The 26,904-nt window shown below is 43.2% G+C and overlaps 1 long non-coding RNA gene across 2 annotated transcripts in view; it reads left to right on the top strand.

Annotated features, from left to right (window-relative positions):
• Positions 1 to 26,904, top strand: part of LOC126998576 (uncharacterized) — a 198,295-nt gene that overhangs the window by 4,066 nt on the left and 167,325 nt on the right. For both annotated transcript variants that reach the window (XR_007752938.1, XR_007752937.1), the window contains exon 2: positions 3,225 to 3,820. This is a non-coding gene — a long non-coding RNA (uncharacterized LOC126998576). The remainder of the gene's footprint in view (positions 1 to 3,224; positions 3,821 to 26,904) is intronic.

The raw sequence follows: 26,904 nt of genomic DNA, 5'->3' as shown, positions 1-26,904 counted from the left end.
TTCCAAGTCCTCCAGCCATTCACCTTCCTCCTGTACGTCTCCTTCCCCGGACAGAGGCTCGGGCGTCCATGTCAGCAGGAAGCTTTTAAAGTCTCGTGGGTGCAGACTTATGGCGAGTTTTAGCGGCCGTTTTCCCTTTTATATTTCTGCACCTGTGATCATTTTCAGGTGTGTCAGGTGAGTGAGCTCGATCAGCGGCGTCTGGTGTATTTTTCAGCCATTTGAGAAGATTTGTAGCTCAGTTCCATGCGTTTTTGGTTGGTCTTTTTCCTGTTTCTTTCTCGTCTTCAAGTGATTCTCGTACGTCTCTTTTTTTGTGTGTGTGTGTGTGTTTTGTTTCTTCTGATCTGTATTCTTCTTCTCCCCTTCTTCCTCCTCCTCTTTTTCTTTCTTATTCTTCTTTTCTCTTATTCCTGGTCTTCTTTATTTTCTGCTCGTCCTCTTCCTTCCTCCAAGTATTTCTCGTGCGTCTTGTTATTTTTTCGTCTCTTTTTCTGGTCTACATTCTCCTTCTCCTCTTCCTCCTCCTCCTCTTCCTTTTTTCTTCTTTTTTTAATCATGTCTTTTCTTTCTCCGCCTCTTCGTCTTCCTCGTTCTTCTCTCCAGTCTTGTTTATTGTCTTCTTTTTTCTTCTCGTATTCGTCTCTATCCTCAACATCTGCTTCTTCCTTCTTCTTCTTATTCCTGCTTTGTCTTTTATCCTCCCTTTCCTTAGTCTTGTCTTTTTCCGTCTTCATCTCGTTTTACGTTCTCAACCCTTTTTATTTCCTTCCTGCTCCTGCACTTTCCTCCTCCTCCTTTTCTTCTCCTCCTCCTCCTCCTCCTCCTCCTCCTCCTGTGCCTCCTCCTCTTCCTCTTTCTCCTTCCTTTTATTCAGATTTTATTCGATTTCTGTTTTACTGTTTCCTCTTCGACTTCTTACATTCCGTACTCATCTTGTCCATTTCCTCGTTTCCATTTTCAATTCATGTCGTATTTTTTTTATTGTGAGTGTGTATTTCCTTCACATCTCTTTCGTGCATTTTTTTTACTATCTCGTGATCCTTTTCTTTTCTTTTTCTTTTCTCCGTAATCTCTTTCTCGTTCCAGATTTTTCGTACTTTCAGTCTCTTGCTACCTTTTCTGTCCCTCTGATTTTTGTTTCTAGAATCTCAATGTGTGTCTATTTTATCCTATTATTGTACTTCTCCTTCTTCTCCCTTTTCTACTTACACGCGCTCACACAAGAAACGAACTAACTAACTAACTATCTAACTATCTAACTAAGTAATTATCTAACTAACTAACTAACTAACTATCTAAAGAACTAACCATCTAACTAACTATAACTATCTAACTATCTGTCTAACTAACTAACTATCACTATCTACCTATCTATCTAACTCTAACTAACTATCTAACTATCTAATTAACTATCTAACTAACTAACTAACTAACTATATAACTATCTGTCTAACTATCTATCTAACTAACTAACTATCGCTATCTACCTATCTATCTAACACTAACTCTCTAACTAACTATCTAACTAACTCTCTAACTAACTATCTAACTATCCAACTAACTATCTATCTAACTAACTAATTAACTATCTATCTATCTAACTAGCTAACTCTCTAATTCTATCTAACTAACTACTTAACTATCAAATTATCTAACTAACTAACAAACTAACTAACTAAATAGATAAATGAATAAATGGACACACACATTGGAAGCGAAAAGGAGCCCTGAATAAAATAAAAGACGGTGTTTGAAAGTCAAGAGCATTTCATAAATATACTTGAAATTTTTTTGGTTCGTTTTTTTATACCACAGTCTGTGTACCGCGTCGTAAGAAAGTTTATAACAGGGCACGGCGGAGAATAACACACCCAACATTTTTCTATTATTCTGCGTTTGTAAGTTTGTTTTTGTTCTTAACTCGGCTCAGAGGGTGAAATAAACCAGCGTCTTTAGCCCCGAGATCCTATATTGTTCGGACGAAGGAGGAGGAGGAGGAAGAGGAAGAGGAGAAGGAGGAGGAGGCGGGGAGCAGAGAAGAGTGGGAGTTTAATGCTTCTGGGAATTAGCTGAGACTAACATTAATGGCCCCAAACTTGGATGCTTTGTTTCCTTTATTTTTCTTTCTTCTTATTTATTTGTTTTGTGACGGGCAGCAAGTTGGGCTCCGCGCCCTCCTAGCTGGGTAAATAGGCCCTTGTGTTGCATCGTGTGGGTGTGAGGGGGACGGGGGTGCTGTATTGTTGCATTGTGTATGGGGATTTGAGGAAGAGTTGGTATATAGTGTGTGTGGTATGTGGTGGGGGGTTGCATCGTTTTTGGGGGTAGGGGGAAGGATGGGTTTTGCATCATGTGTAGGGGTTGGGAGAAGTGGGGTGATGCATCTCGTTTTGGGAGTGGGTGAAAGAGGAGTGTTTCATCGTGTATAGGGATGAGGGAAAGGAGGGTTATTGTATTGTGTGTAGGGGGGGGGGTTGCATCGTGTGTGTGGTTGGGTGTAGGTGAGTGGGTGTTCGTGTTGCCCTCACTGTTTTATCCTCGCACGTAAGTTACTCTTAATGTGTGCCGCGTGTGTGTATGTATGTAACCAGAGTGGGTGTAGAGGGTGTTTCTGTGCCAACACATTCAGTTCCAATATGTTGCCACTTTTATCAACTTTAATACCATCCTATTCCTACACGGGGTTAAGAGGTGAGTGGGTCTTGGGGCTCAGCATTTATGGAGGCTCTTCGTTAACCCAAAGCCAATGAAATGTATAGGATCAGTGTTTGCTTCGTGTTGTGTGTAGTGGGGACCCTTTATGAGGTGGCTCCTGAGTTTAAGTTACCAGATTATTGTATTCAGCGTATTGCAGTTGCGATTTCCGACGTAAAATCGTTGCTCTTACACAGTTAACGATATCTATTTGCAGTTGCGGCTCAAATCGTTAATTATTGATGTTTGCGATAGTTGTGAGTCAGAAATCGGGAAAACACAAGGGGCTGGGTACGACGATATGATAGCGTTCCTCAGAGCCAGAGTCGCAGTACATCCCCTTCAATTTAACCCTTTGTACGTAATCTGCGGTAAAATAAATGCGATGTTCATGTACTGCTTTGTTACTGTTGCAGGGGATTTGATGTGGATTATGTATAGTAATTAGGATGCCATATGTGTTTCTTTTGGTTTGCAGTCCCTTCTCTATTTCATGTGATTAGTAATGATTGTTTTCTTCGTTGCAGATGAGTCATGGGTACTGTGCGGGGGATTCACACTGTAACTCATATATACTGGAACTCACACTGGAACTCATACTGGAACTCACACTAGAACTCATATTGAAACTCACACTGGAACTCATACTGGAACTCACACTGGAACTCATATTGAAACTCACACTGGAACTCATATTGAAACTCACACTGGAACTCATACTGGAACTCACACTGGAACTCATGTTGAAACTCACACTGGAACTCATACTGGGACTCACACTAAGACTCACACTGGAACTCATACTGGGACTCACACTAGGACTCACACTGGAACTCATACCGGGACTCACACTAAGACTCACACTGGAACTCATACTGGGACTCACACTGGGCCTCGAGTATACTGCCATGTCTTGCTGAGCTGAGTAGGACATGACGGGCTGGACTTTATCCCCCCCCCCCCCCTACTCCCCGTGCCCTTTCCCTGCCGCTCCACACAACCACCTCCACCGCCAAGACATCACCACCAGGACGCCTTCAACACCAACACCCTGCTAACGTATCCACCACCGTCACCACCACCATCGCTGCCATCGTGTCCACCACCACCGTCACTTGTTAAGGTAAGTTGTGTTTTTATTTGCTTACTTATTCAGTTAGTTAAATGCAGGTTTTAGAGTTTGTTTATTTGCGTCTTCGATAGATTGCACTGATGAAAGAAATTCGCAGTTATCGTTTTTAAATTAATTCTTCTTTTTTTTGTTTTTCGTTTTCACCGTAAGGAAATAATACGCGTAATAGGTAAATGGAAACTGTTACCTTTGTATTTCTCTTTCTACCTCTTTTCATTTTTTCTTTTCCTCTCCCTCTTTCTTTTCCTCCTTTTCCTTGTCTTTCTCTTCCTCTTCCTCCTCCTAATCCTCCTACTCTTCGGCCTGCTCCTCCTTCTCCTCTTCTCCTCTCCTCTTCCTCTTTCTCCTCCTCGTTTTTCTTTATCCTTTTTCTTCTTTTGATATATTTCCATAATTTCGTGACAAGGTAAAGAGATCGACGTGATATAGAAGGCGTACAAATGTTACAGAAATACATAAAGGAAACGTTGTATAAATGCATTAAAAAAAAATTAAAAAACGAAAAGGAAAAAATTATCGATGTCGGAAAAAAAACATAAACCATCGCCTTTTTTCTTCTTCCGTATGTGTAAATTCTTTGGCGTAAAAAAACTGACGCAGGTTCAGAATTTATGCATGGAAAGTTGCAAAAAAAAGAAGAAAAAGAAGATAAAACCAATATCCGCTTCCTCCGTTTTTTATGGCGGAGATAAATAAACGGGAAATGACTTACTAACACTTTTTTTCATAGTTTGTTGGTTTCTTTTTTTCTTCTCATGTGTGGAGGAGGAGGGGGAGGAGACAGGGGAGGAGGAGGAAGAGGAAGAGAAAGAGGAAGAGGAAGAGGAAGAGAAAGAGGAAAATGAAGAGAAAGAGAAAGAGGAGGAAGAGGAAGAAAGAAAATGAGGAAGAGAAAAAGAAAGAGAAGGAGGAAGACGAAAAGAAAGAGGAAGAGGAAGAGAAATGGAAAGAGAAAGAGAAGGAGGAGGAGGAGAAGGAGTAAGAGGAGGAAGAGGAACTGGAAGGCGAAGAACAAGAGGAAGAGAAACTGTAAGAGGAGGAGGAGGAGGAGGAGGAGGAGGAGGAGGAGGAGGAATAATAGAAGGAGGAGGAGGAGGACTTGTTTGTCTGGGAGATTGACGTTCTGGAGCTGTTGCAATGCTTTTCCTCGGGATTAGTTACACACACACACACACACACACACACACACACGACGCAATAATTGATTTTCTTTACATTATTTGCACAACAGCGTAGCAATTGAGGTCGTAATAAAATAAATAGCCAAAACAAACAAACTATAATTACTAAGATACGATAAATACGATAATAAGCTTCCTAGGACAAAAAGAAAGAGGAAAACGTTTAATATCAGACTCTAGAGGCTATTCAATCTTCTCCTCAGTAACTTGAATTTCACAAGGAAGAAATAAAGCACGGAATTGAGGAATGACGCAATGAGACTTGGTGAATTGTGTGAACCAGATCTTATTGTAAACATTGATCATGATTGACTAAGCGGTGATGGGCTGAGGCTGGGACGGAGGAGTGAGACAATGAGACTATGCGTTGGAGAATTGTGTGAATCGGGTCTTAATGTTAACTCAGAACAAGGTTGACAGAGCGGTGATGTGTTGTGATGTGAGGCGTTGGATAGTGTCGAAGATTATGATAGCCTTAAGTCTTTCTGGAGCATAGCAGGAAAGAAGAAGGGGTAAAGTACGAGTCTTTGATCACATTCACTCTACAATATATTCATTTCCTTCCATTCCTATACACCGAGGCGAGGGGCGAGGAGGGAACCGGAGGAAAGCGATCGGCGCCACTCCACTCTCGCACATGATGGATGGAAGGTCTCGTCGCCGCTCCTCAGCTTATTCACCCTACATGACTGCCTGCTTCCCGGCCCGTAACCAATATAAGTTAATGTTTCCGAACCCTTAGTAAATAGCACTCAAAGTCCTCATCCCTGATTCACGTATTAAAGCCCCGCTGAATCAACAAAGCCGGTATGCAATCAATAACGCGGAGGACGGGCGCTGGCGTTTGTCTTGCTGTTGCGACGAGGTGATGTGACGTTAATCCCGATCAGGAAATGGGAAGCGCTTCATGGACAAATATATGTTACATTGCACGAAGGGACAGAGAACGTTGGTAAATGTCATCAATAGCCAGAGACCGCTTCCCCTGCGTCTATAAAGAGAGCTAAAGGGATCGCCTCAGTTTGTTCCTTGACCTTTGATCGCAGGGAAAAGATGGAAAAGATGGCCAAGTATTTTTGCTGCTCGGTGAGGGTTTACTTGCTGTCGTATTGTTATTTTTAATTGCATTCGTTCGTTGTCTGAGAAAATATTTGACGTTGTTTTCATGTCATAATTTTTCCTTCTCCTGAGTGAGATCGGTAAATTGCAAGCAACTGGCTCCCTATCTATTTGTTTAGCATTTTTGTATTATATTCATGAAACATTCCGATTGGTTTCACTGATGGTCAGGAGATATGAGACATAACTCGGCGACTTTCTTTAAATAATTCCTTCCCGGTCCTTCAATATCTGTCTCAGGATGAAGGAAATTTAATTCTGCAAACGTTGCCTTTCAAGTCTTCTCTTGTAAAAAGTTGAAATCCTTTCAATAAAGATTTGAGTCAAGTCTTAAAGACTGATGCCCTTCTCTTTGTGGTCGCAATACAGATACTATTTTATTTATATTTTTCATCTTATCCAGGTAGGAACAAATGGCCAAGCTGGCATCCTTCTCCTCATAGGCATTATTCGGCAATTATTTTCGAAGAATGCTCTCAGCCGATAACGTTCAAATGTCACGTTAGCTTTGTCTGCCGCCTCGCTGCATTACCGAGAAAAAATCCATCGCTGTGTGATAACAAAACTGACATGTTGCTCGCGTCTTATGCTGCAGTTGTTTTCATCACTCCAACAACAACGATTCACCTTTACACGTTAATTATCATTCCCATGTGCCGCACACCCCTGAATTGTATTTGTCACTTGATATAAATATAAATTGATAGATAAATAGAGATAGATAGATAAATAAATAAACAGATATATAAATAGATACATAAATAGATAGATAGATAGATAGATAGATAGATAGATAGATAGATAGATAGATAGATAGAGATAAATAAGGAAATAAAAAAGTTGACATGAGACGCAACAAGGAAGAAGGAAATTTATCTTTTAATTAAAATGTCCCAAGATAATTAAGTAGACGAGGGGGAGGCTGCTAATGTGACGGGGATAAAATGGAATGAAATTTGACAACCAGGAAGGAGGAAAAAATATTACACACACACACACACACACACACACTCACACACACACACACACACACACACACACACACACACACACACTCACACACACACAGACGCAGACACAGACACAGACACATAATACACACACATACACGTAAACAAACCACCGTCACAAATTTCAATTAATCTGGACCCGACGGCAGCAGGATTATGATGGATCAACCTGACGCGAGCTGGGTGTGACGCGGCCTGGGTCTAATGGCGGGTAGGTGTGGCTAAGACGACGAAGGGAGGACGAGGGGGTAAAGGGGCTCTAGTGTTCGTAGGTTGGCGGGCAAGAGGGCGAGGTATGTAGGGCGAGCTTGAGGGAAAAACAATATAGCCCTTACCTGCCACCTTATGACCCCAAAGATATACAGCTCAGTGACAGCAGTACCAGATTTTGATACTACGAAAACTGTGTAAGGTTCAAGGTTTGGCAAGTGAGGCCTATATATGTTTTCCTAGTGACTGTATGCATGCTTCTGTCCCGTTCTGTTTTGACTTTGGCTGCTCGAAAAAAGGAAGAAGACGAAGGGTAGAGAAACTGTAGACATCAATGTGTGTTTATGAAATCAAGAAGCGCTTGAGAAGAGAAACGAAAGGAAGTGGCTTGGCTTTCCTGTTGGATGTAAGGATGAAAGGAAAGAGTTTATTGTTCGTATAGTGACTGACCTGTTGTGGCGATGGGAAAGAGAATGTGAGGTGTGTATAACGAGACAAAAGACGGGAGGGAGGGGAAGAAGGAAAGGCTGGAGAGAAAAGGCTTGCAACAAAACGCCAGTAGGTACAGAAGAGGCACAGGGAATACTTCTACACTGGTAACAATGATGATGCCGATAATAACAATTCTAAGCATCAGCATACCTGGGGAGGCGGTGACTGAGAGGTCAGCGTGCGGGCTTGGCAACCCTGTGGACCCAGGGCCGAGTCCCACCGAAACACGCAACTTTTTCAAATCATCCCCGTGGCGAGTGCTGCCCAGATCTTCAATCAACCCTAACTTCAGCGACTTCATTCAAGTGTAGCACCGGGGGTCAGCATGGGCCAAGCAAGTGTCGTATATCACGGCAGCCACTATAAATAAAATTCGCCTGCACCACTAACGGGCTGGGCCGTCCAAGAGGCCCCTCAAGAGAGCCTACCCCTAACAACAACAAAAAAAAGATAACTACTTTATAACAAGATAGAAGTTCGTTAATTTCACTAAGAACGTTATATTAGACAAGCAATTAGCAATCAGTTCTAATTTACATAACAGAGTGAAGGTAATACGCTAAGATGATGATAGCAATCAACTAATTTCGTCTGTATTACGATAGCATTCTACGTATTACAACATAAGCTTAATATCATGACTAGATAACTACTTAACGTTTCGTACTGATATAAATGATTAACTTGCAATTCCCGGAAGGTCGGTAGAGGTGTACCTGGTGAGGATGGGAAGGGGAGGACGAGGACGAGGATGATGATGGTGAGGAGGATTAAAAGGAGGAGGACGGGGACGAGGACGAAGAGGAGGAGGAGGAGGCGGACGAGGCAGTCTATCCCAGCACAAGTACTATTACAGACCCATTATGTAGATGAGGCCAATGCTATCCCCGGCAAACAGAGCTGTAAAGATGACTGAGGGAAGGGTGGCCGTGGGTGTGGGAATTGTAGGTTTAATAATGACGAGTGTGTGGTCTGTTCCATGGCCGCCGCTGAAGATCTATAACGCTTAACAATGTGATGGATGCAACACACACACATATATTTGCTTCTCCTTCTCTTAATTATGTTCCCTTCCCCTCACCTCTAATCTGAACCATCTCTCATTTCCCTTTTATTTTTTTCTCCTTAACCCTCTCACTTTACATTGCAACCCCCAAGCTCTCTCCCTTCCCTGCGAACTGATTATTCCACCTCTCTTTCGTCCTCTTCCTTTATTCTCCTTGCGTTTCCTTCGTCTCTATTTCCTACTGTTTCCACCTCCTTTATTCTTTTTTTTTTTTTACATGAGAACTCCCAAATTCTTCCTTCCCTGCAAACTGATTATTCCACTACCCTTTCCTCTTACCAATACCTTTGCTTTCCTTTCATCTCTGTTTCCTCCCATCTCCATCTAGTTTACCGCTCCTCCTCCTCCTCCTCCTCCTCCTCCTCCTCCTCTTCCCACCAAGGCCATGAGACTCGGCATTCGAACCAACAGACCCAAATCCACTAAGCTGACTGCAAACCGACCCCGGCAAGATTATTATGCCTCTCCCCTGAATCCGTCCTCCGCTACCTACCTACCTGTCAGTGTCCCAGTCCTCATTAACTAGCCCGCTTGATGCTGTGTTTCTTATCTCATTACTACTTCTTTTGTTTTTTCACCTTGTCTTATCTTACCTGACTTGACCTTACCTTATCTTACCTAACCTAACCTAACCTAACCTAACCTGAACTCATCACTGTGCTTCACCTACCTTCGTTTTTTTTCATATCATCACCACTACTACTACTACTACTACTACTACTACTACTACTACTACTGCTACTGCTACTACTACCACCACCTCCACCACCATCAACAATAACGGAACACAGCATCTCCCATTCTCTCAGATCCACATTGTTCCTCATCTCAGCCTCGACCTCAACATCTCTCTTTCTCTCTCTCCTCCCTCCCTCCTCCTACCGTTCGCTCTTCCTCTCCGTCTCTCTCCCTCCACACTCACTCCCGACGCATGAATATTTGCCTTGTAATTTGCTGTTTTGCTTTACTTACTCTTTCTTTTTTTCTTCCATCCCTACAACAACAACCAGCAATTACGTTTACTCTGTTTATTTTATCCTCAGTCTCTCTCCACCCTTTTGCAGCCTTCCCCTCCTCCTCTTCCTCCTCCTCCTCCTCCTTCTCCTCCTCCACCACCTCTACACGTTGTTTAGCATTTGCATACATTTGGGTACTACAGCGCTGCGGCTCATTAGGGCAGACAGGCTTATGTTGCTCGTCTATACAACCGAAGCCTCCCCGCACAGACCTCGCTCGGCGTTATGGGAACAGAGATTCTATTAATTACGACCTAATGCCACTAACAACATGTCATACCTTTGTGTTTTTTTCTTCACTCGAGTCTCCACACCCTCACAGCACTCTTTCCTTGTCTTACTTTCGTGCTCACATCTATACTCCTCTTACTGCTTTTTCTATACCATGTTAGCTTTTCGCCTCTTCTTCCTTCTTTTTCCTCACCTGAGTCTCATAACTTTCACAGCACGCTCCCCTTGTCTTACTATTCATGCTCTCAACCTCCCTCTTTTGCCTCATGGTCTCTCTACACAGTGTTCGTGCCACACCGTTTCTAACTCCCTCTTTTTTCCTCTCCTGAGCCTCCAAACACTCACACAGTTCTCTCCCTATCTTGGTTTCCTCGCTTTAGTGTCCTATTCTTTCCTCCTTGTTCTCTCTCTCTACACAATGCTATATAGTGCTCTTCCACCTTTCTCTTTTTCTCCATTGAGTCTCCAACCCCTCTCACTACTCTGTCTTTCTTTGTTTCAGTGTCCGCCTTCATCTTTTTCTTACTACTCTCCCTAGCCAATCTTAGTTCCTCACCTCTTCATCCTTCCTATTTTTCCTCCCTTGGGCCATTCTCCCCCTATCTTATTTTCCGTGCCTCAGAGTTTTCCTCCCTCCCTTTTTCCTTCTTCTCTATACAATGTTAGTTCCTCGCTTCTTCCCTTACCCACCCTTCTTCACACCTCAATTCCTACCACCCTCCCTCTCTCCCTCCCGTCCTCTCGTCATAGCCCCAGCTCAAGCTTTTACCTGCTCCTTGAATCTTGCCGGCGTGATTGTGTAACATTTCCTTATCGGCTTGTCGTCGCTCTCCAGCCTGTGTTGTCGCGAGGGTCGAGTCTAGACATCCGAGGCGGGGCACAGCTAAGGGTCGCACGTAGTTTGTCGCTCATCCATAGCTTTGTTTTGTTGACTCATACGAACCTGAAAAAAAGGAACTGCAGTGTAAACGTTAAGAAGCCATAGATTATTATTTCTTCTCCCTTTCCTTCCCTTCCCTCTTCCCTTGCTTTCCTTTCATCTCTCTTTCCTCCCATCTCCACCGACTTGATTCCACCCTCCGTGTTATATTTTTTTAGCTCTAGAAACTCACTAATAAAATCATTGCTACCAACGCCCATTTTTCAGGTGACAACGCGGAAGTCAGGCATTCAGAACAAGATGTAAAAAAAGAAAAAAAATATATACTAGACATTTTCTATAGAGGCGACTGGAGGAGGAGCTCAGGTGTGTTTGTTAGCGCGATGAGATTCGTTATTTGTGTCAGCTGAGGCGACCTGCACAAGGAACACCTGCCAGGGCCCTAATTAATCGTTATCGTTGTTATGGTGAGGCTGACACACACACACACACACACACACACACACACACACACACACACACTCACTCACTCACTCACTCACATATTGAAGGGCCGACTTGCATTCACACGGGCCCTCCACATGCTTGCAGATTTGAATACGTTTTTCCTGTGTGTATGTGTGGGGTGAGAGAGAGAGAGAGAGAGAGAGAGAGAGAGAGAGAGAGAGAGAGAGAGAGAGAGAGAGAGAGAGAGAGAGAGAGAGAGAGAGAGAGAGAGAGAGAGAGAGAGAGAGAGAGAGAGAGAATTATACAGCCGTACAAAACTTTCATCATTAAAACATCCATTACTGTAATTGATCTTCCCCTAATTTCAAGTTCCATTGAGCTAATCGCTCTCCACCACCACCACCACAACCACCACAGTCACCACCCCCACCACCAGTCACCACCCCCACAGTCACCACAACCAGAATCACTACCACAGTCACCACCATCACCACTACAGTCAACACCACCACCACCATAATCACCACAGTCACCATCACCACCACATTACCATCACCACCACAACCACGACCACTACCATCAGAGCAACACCACATCATCATAATCTGCTCTCGGTATGTGTGTGTGTGTGTGTGTGTGTGTGTGTGTGTGTGTGTGTGCAGAAATTCACAAGTTGTCAGTATCTGGTATCAAGAAAAGTTTCCATATAATTTTTTCAAGTTCTTCAGACATCCCATTATCAATTTTTTGTTTACATTTTTTTTACGAGTGGTTGGCGTTAATAACACATGGTCCGGAGCCCGCTAGCGTTCATGGCGTTAATGGCTCATAAATAATGGCGCCGTTTTATATTTATGTCCAGACACGCGTGCACGGGCCGGCTAGTAACACGTTATGGGCGATGGGGTTTGGGCCGCTTTTATTTATTTATCTCTATCAGCTTTCTATTGATGTGCTCAGGTGTGTTTGTCTGTCTCTGTAAATATCTCTTCTCCATTCATATCTTGTTTCCTGCGTCTCTTCATCTGTTTAAGATTAATGTAGCTTCTTGTTTATTTTCTTAGTGCCATTTTTCTTTTCTTTGGATAATGATCTTTGCCACTTTGATAGCATGGTGTTAGACCTCACAATTTTAATGGAAAAGCTGCCAAAATTCCATTTGCCGGCGGTTATAGGTTACGTAGCATCCAATCCTCCACAGGGTCCCTCTTAAAGTCATTAAAGAGTTTCTATTTCAGGTATAAAGTTTTTATTAGCGAGGAAGCCGCCACCCGTCCTGGGGAAAAAAAGCAGAAAAAGAGTCCACGCTCGTCATTCGCGATTTCTGGTTATTACTGTATATGTATATAATATATATATATATATATATATATATATATATATATATATATATATATATATATATATATATATATATATATATATATCACTTACTAGTCACTGATTATAAAGGGCACCTATTAATAATCTACAGTTGACCGCAAACCACATACAGACAGAGCTTCCTTTCTCCTCTTTGAGGGATCAGCCAGCAATGGCGTTCCTGAGATGACAAAAAACATGCCCTAACGTTGCCTCTCAGCGGCCGGGAGAGGCCAGGCGGCTGTGGTCACGGAGCCACGGCCGGTGCGGACGTGGTGGCTCACCGTCGCCCTAAAACATGTACGACCTCTCCATTGTGTGACTTTTGAAGGAAGTGAAACTTTTATGCTTCCAAGTAATCCACTGAGAGCACTGCCGCCAACAACTGCATCTGTGGGCAGAGGGGGTGGGGGGGGGGGCGAACCACCCGAGAGGGGTATGAGGGGCGGGTGTTCGTTAGGTCCTCCCGCAGGACGGCATAACAAGACCCACCACGAGCTTGTTGTGTACGTTACGTGGCTGTCAGGGCACGGAGCAGCCTACTTAAAAACAGTAGAGCAGGAAAGTCTATTAAAGTTCGTGACACGTTCGTGAGGAGCTGCCACGCTGATTTCCGGGGGAGGGGGAGAGGAGGGAAGAGGAGAGGAGGGAGGGACTTGGCGGTCAACCCAAGCCCTTGCTCCCCCATCCTCCACCTCATACCTTCTCGCCTCCTGCCCTCGTCCGTCCCTCCACCGCCACAACCCGAAACTTCTAACTCATCCGAGACGCCGTCAGGTCGACAGCGGGACGTGAACTTCCTAAGAGTTATTGCAACGCTTTCTCGTTACAACTTATCCTGCGCGCCGGAATCAACTCTGCAAAAGATCAAGTTGTGTCTCGTAAGAAAAAGTTAAAACGAAGCCGACTTTCCCCGTGTTGCTTTTTTATGTGTGTGTGTGTGTGTGTGTGTGTGTGTGTGTGTGTGTGTGTGTTTATGTGCGCGCTTTTATTCAAGAGTATTCCATTCCATGCCATTCCATTGACTGGTCAGATAAGTAACATGGCACACTGACACTCCATGGAAACACTGAACAGATCTTTCCGGCAACACTCCGCCATTACTTTTAGCGAGTCAGTATTTCAGCAGTTCTTGCCAGACGCGGCGCTGCCCATCCCGAGAGAGCCGCGCCCTTCCCGGCCCCTGCTTCGTTCTCCTCAGTTTGCCAACGTTAACTTTCCATCTATATGCAGAGGAGACTCGCCGAACATCTTATGGATGCTGATGGAAAAACAGAATCCGTGTATACCTTTCTTTGGCGTATTGTGGATGATAGACGGCCGGGGCGGGGCGGGGGCCGAAGAACGCACAGGATTGACGTGTAAGAGGGGGACATTTTCACAAACATTTCCGGGCTCACCCACCCACATATGATAAGTCTTTCGTAGAGGTTGTGAGTATTTCCATGGTAGGTAGTTTTATGAGTTTTGTGGTAGTTTGACGAGGCTTCTGCACGAGGACCTAAGAGCGCACAGGAATGACATGTAGGAGCTTCCGGGATTCTTGGGGCCATATTCCCAAACATTTCGGGGCTCACACACCCACATTTGATAAGGCTTTCGTAGAGGTTGTTGATATTTCTATGTTAGGTAGTTTCATGAGTTTTGTGATAGTTTGACGAGGCTTCTGCACCATAAATGTGAAAAAACACTCATGAGAACTCTGGAAATATTTGTTGGGAGAGCCGAAAGCGTTTGAGACATACGGCCCTGGATAGAAACATTGACAGCACGTTTAGTACCAGTGAGGGAAGGCTGCAATATCCGCTTATTCACTCCGCCCGGTGCATGAGCCTCCCAGTGCTGTGTGGCGCGGGGAGTTATTTTCCGAGTTAACTTTCTTGCCCGAGATGTGGAAGCTAAGCGAGAATTATCAACCCGGCGGCATCGTTTGTGTGCCAAGACCCCGCCAGAGGGCAGACAGCGGGGTAATCATGTGGCGGAATTTAACGCCTTGATATTGTTTTTTTTTTAATCCATTACTCTCTCCTTTTCTGTGGGGTAACATACTTGCACGCAGAACAGTAAACCACATAAACACACACATACACACTACACACATGCCTTGATATTGTTTTCTTTCTCTCTACTTTACTCTCTCCGTATTTTTCTTTGTAGTGTAACATTTGAAAGCAGAAGCACAGTAAAGCATACACCCACACACACTCACACACACACACACACACACACACACACACACACACACACACACACACACACAAACACACACAGGCACACTAAAAATAGGCGCCTCACCAAATATGCGCTGCAGTAATCTCTTGCGAGGCAGGAGGCCAGGAGGAGGAGGAGGAGGAGGAGGAGGAGGTGGAGGAGAAGACAGGAGGCGTTCCGAGCTCTTCCCTGGCCCAGCGACAAGAAATGGTGAGGTTTAGGAGAATAATCTGCCTGTCTGTTTCTCCCGGGATTCAAGGCGTGCGGGAATGAGGGCCGAAAGGAGAGGAGAGGGGAAAGGAGGAGGAAGAGAGGAAAGGAGGAGGAGGAGGAGGGGTGTGGATAACGGTGGAGGTAATGGCTGGAGAGTGTCTTCATGAGATTTTGGTGTGGAGAAAGACTTGCTCTAAACTTCCTCCTTCTCGCCTTTCCACTGGTTTTTTTTTTTTCTCTCTCTCTCTCTCTCTCTCTCTCTCTCTCTCTCTCTCTCTCTCTCTCTCTCTCTCTCTCTCTCTCTCTCTCTCTCTCTCTCTCTCTCTCTCTCTCTCTCTCTCTCTCTCTCTCTCTCTCTCTCTCTCTCTCTCTCTCTCTCTCTTTTCTGCCCACTTCCTCCAGCCCCTTGACGTTTTAGAGATTCCTTTCTTTCTCATTCTCTCTTGACCCTCTTCCCTCTCCCTTCCTCCCTCTCCTCCGTCTCGTTTTTCCTCTCTCCTTCTCTTCCTCTCTCTCTCTCCCGCTGCGTGCCGAAGCGACAAGCTCTTCCTGCGTTGGGGAGGCACTGCGGTACATGATTAGCTTATCTCGTGTCATGTCTCGACTTGGTTCGCGGAAAGTCGATTGAGGTTGTTCTTGGTGTGTTTTGCTTCCACGCTGGATCTAAAGTGGGAGGATTTATTGCGTTTCCTTCAGGCATTCTGTTACCTGTTCTGTCCTGTTAGTCTTTTATGTTTCCACGTATCTCCATTCTTTCATTCATCCCTTCCCATCGTTCATCCTCACCTGTTTTACTTCTCCTTTGCCACTGTTATTCTCTCATCCGTCTCCTCTTCCTTCTTTACCCCTCTTTCTTCCCTTGTTATGTTCTTCTCTCTCTCTTTTCTATTTTCTTTCTCTCATTTTCCACCTCTAATCACTTTTCATTTTTCGTTTCACTTTTTCTCTTTCCTTTCCATTGCTCTTCTCTTCAATTCTTCTCCTCTTTCTTCGTCACCTTTCTCTTCTCTAATTTTTTTTCTTCTTCTTCTCCCATTCTTCTTCGTTTTGTTTTAACCATTAATTTCTCACCTCTATTCACGGTCCATCTATCGTCCCCCTTTTTCTCTTCCTTTTCCATTATTCTTCTCTCCGATTCCTCTCCTCTTCCTTCTTCATCTCTCTCTTATTTCATGTTTTTCTCCACCTTTTCTCCCCTTTCGTTTCCCCCCCCCTTTATTTTCCACTTCTCTTAACTTTCCATTATTTTTCTTTTCCTCTTCTCCCCTCCCTTCCTTTCTTCCCTTCCTTCTTTCTCCACCTCTCATTTTCCACTTCAATTCACTTTTCATTTTTATTTTTCTCTTCTCCTGCCCTTCCTTCCTTCCCTTTCTTCTCCACCTCTCATTTTCCACTTTATTAACTTTTCACTTTTTTCCCTTTCCTCTTCTCCTCCTCTTCCTTTCTTTCCTTCCTTCCTTCTCCACCTCTCTCTCTCTCCCCGCCCCCCATTTCCATCCACACACTGCACACACACACAAGGTCAGGTATAATCAAATTCTGAACTTTTTATGCCTGAAATAAAAGAAGGGCGAAATTCAAGTTAGGACTTTCCCAACTTTGTCAGAGGGGGTCAGCCTGTTTTGCCTTCCTCTACCCCCCGCTGGGTATGCTATTACAAATGGTGGGTTTTGCGTAGCTGCGGTGGTCTGCGGTGCGTTCAAAACAGGGTGGTTGGAGGAGTTGAGTGGAGGCGGTAGGATGAAAAAACATAACAAAAATTATACCCAGGTGTCTCGAAGGATGCGTATTATCAGGTGTAAAGTGGCGGCGAGGTGTGTACTGTTTTTTTGGTGTGTTTGTTTGTGTATGTTTAAGTGTTTATGTGTGTGTGTGTGTGTGTGTGTGTGTGTGTGTGTGTGTGTGTGTGTGTGTGTGTGTGTGTGTATTTTTACCAATATAATATCTAATGTCTTTATGTCTGTGATAGTTATTAGAAGCTATTACTAAGCACTCATAAGAATTAAGAAATGTAGAGTGAGTTACAGTGATTGAAGTACCCACAAAAAAACTTTGACTGAGAAAATTCCTGTTGCCTGAAGCTACTGATAATTATAGAAGGTTTAGCTACATACATTATTATCGTTTCAACTTTGCTCAACAATTATTATCTTACATTGCCGACTTAAAATTCAGATATCTAAACAGTAATCAAAATATCGAAAAAAAAATTATGATAATGAAGTACGTAATGTTTTCCTGCTACAAGGACCTAAAAGTATAGTAAACATTAGATTCAGCGTCATCAGGAGATTTTTTTTTATAATTAATTTATTATATTCATTTGGCCTCATATTGTTGACTGGTGTGACAACAGTGAAATATAATGATTATGACATTCGTGCCAATTAGCAAGAGCGCCAGTAATGAGAAGGCCGACGGTTAATAATTCGGAATAATTTGAAAAAATCCTCCATATGCAGAATATAATTATTTAATCTGCAGGAAATTCGCTCGATGACATGCAGTTAACGCCCTGAAAATTCTCGTGATAAAGGGAAGATATTACCCCCAGTGACATAACTTCAGGCTTCTGGGAGATGACAGAATAATGCATGTCAATTAACTGCGGATTAGCTTAACTTTACGTGGTGGAAAAATCCCGGAAGTCATAATTAGAAGATAATTAATTACCGTGAAAAACGTCTGTCATTGATTTTATGGCCTTATTTTGGGTATTTAAGATTTTGCTTATTAAAACGTGTTTTGGGAAAGTGATTGACGGATTGCAGCTTATTTTTTATATATTTATTATGCTAATTTAACTTTTTTAACAGTATTCGTAATGTATGCAACCTGATTAACATTCACCACAAGGTATTCTAATTTAGGAAGCGAATGGGAATGGAATGGATAAGAAGATAAATATAATTGTCATTCACGAATATACTTCAAGGAATTCATCGTCGCCCAAGTGTTGTTTAAAAATGATGTGAAAATGTGAGAAAAATGTGAAAAATGTAGAAACAAGTGTAAAAAAAAAGAAAAAAAATGGAAAAGAAGATAATTATAGTTGTCATGCACGAATATACTTTGAGGAATTCATCGTCGCTCTAGTGTTGTTTAAAAATTATGTGAAAATATGAGAAAAATGTGAAAAATGTAAAAAAAAAGTGAAAAAATAGGAGAAAAAAATGGAAAAAAAGATAATTATAATTGTCATGCACGAATATACTTTAAGGAATTCATCGTCGCTCTAGTGTTGTTTAAAAATTATGTGAAAATATGAGAAAAATGTGAAAAATGTAAAAAAAAAGTGAAAAAATAGGAGAAAAAAATGGAAAAAAAGATAATTATAGTTGTCATACACGAATGGATTTTAAGGACTGCATCGTCGACCTGGTCTTGTGAGTGTTAGTAAGTTTGTTGCATGTGAGGGAGAGGCATGTGAGGCAAAACCGTGAAACCAACAAAAAGAAGACTGAGCACTGGCAGCCACCACTTGTTTGGCATTGTAATCTAAGCACCGCCCGTCGTGATTAAAATGGAGGAGGTCGTTAGAGTTTGTAAATTCTACGCCGAACAGTGGAGTGATCAGGGTGGCCGGGAGGAATGCGGCGTGGAAAATGATTCACTAGGTTAACCGCAAATGAAGTTAGAAAAAAAACCAGCTCATGGATATGGATTGGGTTAGCGTTGTCAGTTTCACATGTCTTTTATAATGGTGAAGTTCAATCATTCTATCACAGTATTGCCGTATTCGTATGTATACTGATAAACGATTAAGAATAAGAACTAGGTCACATACTTCCGTGCTGAGGCGTAGAATATGGTCCAGCATGTTTAGTGTTGCAAATGTTCAAATTTAGGGTCTGCCAGGCGCCCTGAAACGCACTTACACATAAAAATAATGATATTGAATAAATGCAAATGTGTGTTTCCAGTCAATGGCTATACAAGGAAGAGAGAAAGGACATAAAAACAATCACAAGCATCGTCATTCCTTCCTGCTTCTCCTCCTCCTTGGTCGCCACCGCATCCTGTTTCTATATAAAATAATAATGATCAATAAATGCAAATATGCGTTAACTATTCAATGGCCATGCTGGGAAGAAAGAAAGGAGAAAACAAAAATAAATCACAATCATCATCATCCATTCCTCCTTCCCTTCCTCTTCCTCCTTGCTCGCCACCGCATCCTGCTTCTATATAAAATAAAACTGATGAATAAATGCAAATATGAGTTCCCTATTCAATGGCCATACAGGAAAGAAAGAAAGGAGAAAAAACAAACCACAAGCACCGTCATTAATTCCTCCTTCCCTTCCTCTTCCTCCTTGCTCGCCACCGCATCGTGTTTCTATGTTAACATTTCCTTATGCACGTCTCGCCATATATTATCTCCCTCCGTGGCAGCGCATTTCCCGCTCCGTAATATTCCTTGCTCCACTCCCGGGGCCGCGAACCCTGAAAACAGACGCTCCTGATACGGGATTCTAATTTTGATACCGAATAGGTAGGTGCGTGGGGGATATTTTTACCCCGGGATCAAAAGTAAGAGGAATTCCTGGCTTTGTGGGCTGCGTGGGGTTCAGGACGCAGAGTAGGAGGCAACGTGAGGTGGTGCGGCAGGGCAAGGCAGGGACGGCAGAAAGGGAGGGAGGAGGTAAATGGAAGAGGGATAAAGCTAGCCTGGAATAGGAGCAGCCACCTTCTGCCGGAGATAAAAGTAGCATGAAAGGTAGACAAATGAGATTAGACGGTGGCTGAAGACTAGGCGGAGGCGGAACGGACGAGGAGTGGCTCAGTAATTAATTTAGAGGCGGAGAAGAGAGACAGAGCGAGCGTTGGAGAGCAGGAGAAGGGCGTGAGGGAAGATCTGAAGAGGTGTGAGACCGAGGAAGGAAAATGGAGAGGCTTGGAAGAACACGATACTCTGAGAGGAGGGAGAGAAAAAAAGTGTATTGAGTGAGACACGGAGAGAGAGAGAAAAAAATACAGACCTCCTCCATCATCCCCTGCGGTGAATGTGGGATCCCTTTACCTACTGACATTCCCTCCTTTCCCTCTTCCTTCAGTCTTGTTAGCCTCCACGACTCTGCGGGTATTGCTATTTTTTGTTCCTGGGAGCCTTGAGGGTAAACATTCTCCTCGTATCCTCAAGATTGCCGTCAGCACACACACAGGATTTCTGGGGGAGGGAAGGGAAGGGATCAATATACGTATGATATGCCGGACGGGGGAAAATAACCTCAAGCTGTGCCCTGGAGCCTTAAGGTGAGGGGCCGATCCCTTCTCTCATGGACATTCCTGCGTTCAAGTCAAGGCGGGTTGAGGATGAGTCGAGTGGAGACGCTATGAAAAAAATGGCAAAGGGGAAATCCAGCTGTCTCGAACGATGCCAGAGTTTCATTTCATTCCATTCTCCTTTCCCCCTTGCCATTTACTAGTAGTGCTGGAAATCTCAGCTCAGTTTCCAGTAACGCCTCCACAGGTTCCACACTCTCCCCTCTTCTTTTTCTCAGTGCCGTGTCAGTGTCTCTCAGTGGGTCATCTGCCTCAAGCCCGGCCGTCTGGACACAAGAACCACCTGTGCCACGGGAAGCACTCACGTCTGCCGGCGTTGAGCTCACGTCCAGACACTTGCCTCAGTAATTGGAGGCGCTCAAAGTCATAGCTTGCATCTGCTATAGGGTATGTAAGAGGATTTGGGTAACATAGATACTTCATGGCGTTTCTACAATATACATAACCGGACGCGGCTTACTTTTTACATGCTATAATTTTTTTTTTTAAACAGAGAACACGGCTCAAGGGCAATAAAAAGAGTACAAAAAAAAAAGCCCGCTACTCGGCGCTCCTATTAAAGATAAAAGTAAAGGATAGCCAAAAGAGAGGTCAATTTCGGGTGGAGATTAATTTACTCGCACTCCAGATTAAGTTGGAACTACTATAGAGTATGTAAGAGGATGGGTAACGTAGAGACTCCACAGTGTTTCTACGCTATACATAACCTAACACGGCTTGCTTTCTATATACCATACTTTACTCACAGCCTAGATTTGGTTGTAAATGTTATGGCAACGTACCACCGGCCACCGTGACCAACATAATTTTACCATCACTCCGCGCCCCCAGCCATGCACGGTCTGCCGCAAAGCTGAGCCACGGTCACGCGTCCCCAAGGACCACTCCGCTGCGTCAGGCACTCTGCGGTATTAAGGGCAGACCTCCCGCCCGCTGAATGGCCTCCTGACCTCCGAGCATGTGCGTGTGGGTGTGCTTGTGTGTGCGAGTGTGTGTGTGTGGGGGGGGGTACGTGTGTATGAGGGAGGGGGAGTGTGTGTGTGTGTGTGTGTGTGTGTGTGTGTGTTTGTGTGTGTATTTATCTTGATTTGCAGTGGACGTCAAGCCTTAGTTAATAGTCTCCGGCCAGTCACTCGACCTCCATCACCTCCATGCTCGCTAATAGTGTTGGATTCGGGATTTACACGAAATAAACTCCGGCTTCTCTTATTGACGTCCAGTGTAGACCCGACGAACGGTAATCATGCAGTCGGTGGCTCTGGTCAGGGAGGTTATGATCCCGTCTGGGCGTGTAAGTCATGGTGCGTTAGGTCCATATTCTTAAACGTATCGGGTTCCTCTTACGACTATTTTCCAAGGGGGCAGAGAAGAGTTACCGAGTTTTCAATAAGTTATTTTCCCGTGCAAGATGCTGAAATTGTGTAAAACTATCACCAGTATCACAAAAGTTCCTGAAATTGTGTAAAACTATCACTGGAATCACAAAAGTCCCTGAAATCGTGTAAAACTATCACTGGAATCACAAAAGTCCCTGAAATCGTGTAAAACTATCACTGGAATCACAAAAGTCCCTGAAATCGTGTAAAACTATCACTGGAATCACAAAAGTCCATGAAATCGTGTAAAACTATCACCAGTATCACAAAAGTCCCTGAAATCGTGTAAAACTATCACCTGTATCACAAAAGTCCCTGAAATCGTGTAAAACTATCACTGGAATCACAAAAGTCCATGAAATCGTGTAAAACTATCACTGGAAGCACAAAAGTCCCTGAAATCCAAACAACTTCTTATAAAGGCTTTTCAAATAGGCGAACTGAGGAGCCGATACGTTGAAAAATACGGACTTTGATGTCTTCCCGCCCGCTTTTCCTCGTCCCGGAGTAAAAAATGAATAACGAATCAGCGAAATATACGTACCCAAAACTCTTCATCAATAACTCTTGTTCTACTCAACCGGAGAACTCGTCATTGAAATCAGCATAGACTTGAGAACTTGCCGTGTAGACAGATGACAAAAAAGAACTTAATGGATGGTTGGATGCTGCATTTTCTCTCTCTCTCTCTCTCTCTCTCTCTCTCTCTCTCTCTCTCTCTCTCTCTCTCTCTCTCTCTCTCTCTCTCTCTCTCTCTCTCTCTCTCTCTCTCTCTCTCTCTCTCTCTCTCTCTCTCTCGCCAAATGCAGCGTTTTAAGCCCTGAACGCACTAATTAGAGACCCTCGGCTTTGAAGTTTACCAGGGAAAGGAGCAAACACTCGGCCCCGTAAAAACTGCAACTCGAAACACTGAACCTCAACTCTCCGCTAACTTGATGGCCCATAACCCTCATGAACAGGCGCAGGAGGAGGAGGACGAGGAGGAGGAGAAGAGGGAAGCGGAGGGGGTGGGAGAGGGGAAAGCGCGGCATATTATGAGCAAGTCTTTGATTTTGGTTTTGGTTTGAGGTGCCGTGTGTGTGTGTGTGTGTGTGTGTGTGTGTGTGTGTGTGTGTGTGTGTGTGTGTGTGTGTGTGTGTGTGTGTGTGTGTGTGTGTGTTTGCGTGGGTGTGTGCGTGGGAAGGACTTAATGCATATATGAAACTAGCATTATGGCAGGGAATCACTGACACCCACACACACGAACACACATACACACGCACAAACAAACAGCAAAAGAGGAGAGTATTTGAACGGGACATCTTTTTTTTTTATTAATAATGTTCATGAGCTAAAATTAGTTTGTGTGTGTGCTGGCTAGTTCTGGATAGTATAGGACACACACACACACACACACACACACACGCACAAACAAACACAGAAAAAGCGGAGAGGTGAGGAAGTTGTCATTGGGGTGGGTAGATGATGGAGGGGGGGAGGGATGGGTGGAGATGAGGAGGAGGAATAAGTGGCTGAGTAAGGGCCATTGTACCCTACGATGCGTACCAGTTTGAGTGTATGAGTGTGTGTGTGTTTGTGTGTGTGTGTGTGTGTGTGTGTGTGTGTGTGTGTGTGTGTGTGTGTGTGTGTGTGTGTGCCAGAACTCCGCCGAGGCACTCCACGCAGGCACTTCGGCACTCGAGGCTTTGTTTCTTCCATAAGGGCGAGATGGATGTCTTCATTTGAATTTGTAAGCAGACGGGGTAATGTGCCGGATGAAAGATGTGCATTAGTGCTTTATTACGTAAATGACCCACATAAATACGCTGGCACTCAGGTAAGGAGGAGCTTTAATTACGCCTTTGTTATACCTGGCAATAGTGTTTTATGTATGTGTGTGTTTGTGTATTGGGGGGGGGGGGGCATGTGTTTGTGTGTGTGTATTTGTACGCGTGGTGGGGAGGGATGAATGTGTTTGTGGGGGGGAGGGAGGGGGATGGATGGTGCTTGTGTGTGTGTGTGTGTGTGTGTGTGTGTGTGTTACCTGTAAATAACGTTCAGATAGCGGCGGCTGTGTTTCTTATGCAAGGGCGCGCAGCTGCATCTTCGTTGTTTACATTGAAAACCATTTTGGAAAGATTAGGGAAAAAAGGTTAGCGCGAAGACGATGCAGATTTAGCGGCTGAAAAAGTATCAAGATTATGCAAAGTGTAGAATGTTTTATGCATGAATCGTATACAGTAAGCGAAAGTTACGGGGCCAAATAGATAAAAGATAAAGATTGCCCAATAACCAAATGCGAGATTACTGTCAGGGGCGAGGATGGAAAATGCATACAGTCACGAGCAGGCGGCTTAATATATACATTAGCTTTTAAACTCCTGGTAAAGGTTTGCTGGGGGGAAAAAAACAATTAACTGAAAACTAAAGAAAATTTTTGTTACAGTAAATGATGCAGCTCTGTGACAAAAAAAAGGCTATAAAGAAAGTAAAAATGAGTGGTAAAAAGAGAGGTCAGTTTCGGGCGGAGAGGTGTCTTCATACTCGCTTATTTGACAGAGACTGGAAATAAGCTGATAAATACAAACCTTGGCACTGTCCGTGAAGTAATGCGCGCTGCAGTTTGCGGAAGTGAAAGAGCAATGAATGGTTCAGTAATAAGCATACTCGACAATGCAGTAAAGGGGAAGGATAGAGGAGTAGGTAGGGCATAGGGAAGGAAAACAACCTTGAATAATATGTTACGTGGAAAAATATTATCGAACCTATTCCATGCAATCTACGGAATGTTACGTAAGAAGAGACAAGACTAACAAACAAGCAACTGCGAAAAATATTGTTTAGAGTGAGATAAACGGCGTACTCGTGACAGAAACAAGGAGAAACAAATTGACCCACTCATGAACTAAGAAACAACACCCACCCACACTACCATTTGTATGAAGGAGAAGTAAAGTGAAAATGAAAAGACGAACCAATAAGTAAATACAGAAATATCGGTTAACCTATCCACCCACTTCAACTCAATACTACGTTCATGTGAGGAGAACCAAAATTCTTACACTATGGTCGCCGCTGGAGTGCATAGGAGAAACCTGAGTCGTGCTTGGGGGCTTCTGCAGGCTGGGTCCACGAGTGTTGGCGGTTAAAAGGCTTCCGCACACCGGCTCTTTATCGCGCCCGAGCAGAATGGGTCGTGTCAGGCCGAATTCTGGTGCACCGCCGCGGGTCAGGGAACAGTGCAGTGGCCGGTGCGAGCAAGGGGCGAGTGTGTGATTGTAAAGGAAGGTTGTGTTATGCTTTTATTGAAATCACGGACATGAGAATAGAAATACAGACAAGGAAAGAAATGCAGTGACGTAGTGGGAGCATGAGACGAGGATGTGATTATAAAGGAGGGTTTTGATGTGTTCTAATTGAAATCACGGACATGAGAACGGAGACAGACAAATAAGGAGACGCATTCACCCATAATTATTTTTGTTGTTGGAAGAGAGTAATTGTATGTATCAGTCACGAGCCTTTTACATGGACAATAAAACCAAACATATAAAAGCGAACTGAATTTCCTGAGAGGTGAAGAGATAGTGTTTTCTTATTTTCATTTATTTTCTCGACTCCAATAACAAATTAAAACACTCACAAAATCATTTAAATCGAATTATGTTTACTGAGAAGTGCAGAGACAGTTTTTTCGCATTCATATTTCCCATTTAAGATTTAAGATTTCTTATTAGGAGTAGTATATATATAGTGTTGTAGTGTTTTATTATGAATTCTTTACCGTTAAAATGATATGTATGCTGACTCTTCCAACATGTGACGTGACTCCTCTAAAGGCGAGGTTGAGCAGTGCGTCGTGGAGCTAATAATAATAATAATAATAATAATAATAATAATAATAATAATAATAATAATAATAATAATAATAATAATAATAATAATAATAATAATAATAAATAAATAAAAGATAGCTAAAAATAAAGTTCCAGCATTTTGACGGGTAATGGACTCGTTTATAGAGAGTCAATCATTTATGTATTTTTTTGGGAGAGAATCAAATGACAATATATTTTTGTTTCGCTTGCATTCAGATATTGAGGTTGCGTCATTAATATTTTCATTATAATAGACATAATAATGATGATAAAATAATGATGTGTATATTTTTATTTCATACAGCATCTCCTTGTTATTTCATGCTTGTTAGTATATACCGTGAATGAAGACGTAGCTTTGATCTGTGCTTGTATAGACTGGCCGGTATTTTTATAGAGCCCCCGTACAAGTGAACAAACAAACAAACAAACAAACACACATTATAAGTCTTACCAACACATCTGTCTTTCATTCTCAAGCCAAAAAAAAAAAACCCTACCTCTTCTATCATGACAAAAACCTCCACCTCTTCAATCCTTCTGACCCACAAAAAAAAAAACAAAAAAAAAACAAGATAAATACAGTTAGAACATTATATTTTACATTGCTCTCCGTTAATGCGAAATACAAGCCAAAGACTCCCGCTAAAATTAACCCATCATTCAGAACTGTCAAGTACTGCGATTGTTACTTTGGAATCATGAATCACACAACTTTTTTTTTAAGCCGTTTTCCGTTAACGCTAAATAAATACACACACCAAGACTTCCGCGAGAGCACCCATCGTCCCAAACCGACAATTTCACCTCCTAATCGTGTTTCTGAAAGCGCATTATCCTCGCATTCATTCTCTCAGGCCACGACGAGGCGCGGGAAAGTAAATTAACGGTGTCACTTTCACGTTAATTACCTTGGGACGTGAAGATACTATTATGTGCGTGTGTGTGTGTGTGTGGGGGGGGGGTCGTGTGCGTGTGTGCGTGTGTGTGTGTGTGGGGGGGGGGGTCGTCGTCCTCGTCACAAAAGTTGGTATTATTAGACACTTTCGGTTCTCCCATCAGCTATTTCTAAAGGTCAAAGAGGGGGTCAGTCGGGTTTTAATGAGTGTTTCTTTAGG

Source organism: Eriocheir sinensis, chromosome 14 (assembly GCF_024679095.1).
Source record: "Eriocheir sinensis breed Jianghai 21 chromosome 14, ASM2467909v1, whole genome shotgun sequence".
Taxonomy (NCBI): domain Eukaryota; kingdom Metazoa; phylum Arthropoda; class Malacostraca; order Decapoda; family Varunidae; genus Eriocheir; species Eriocheir sinensis.
Note: the sequence above shows the minus strand (reverse complement) of the source record. Positions and strands in the feature narration are given on the sequence as shown.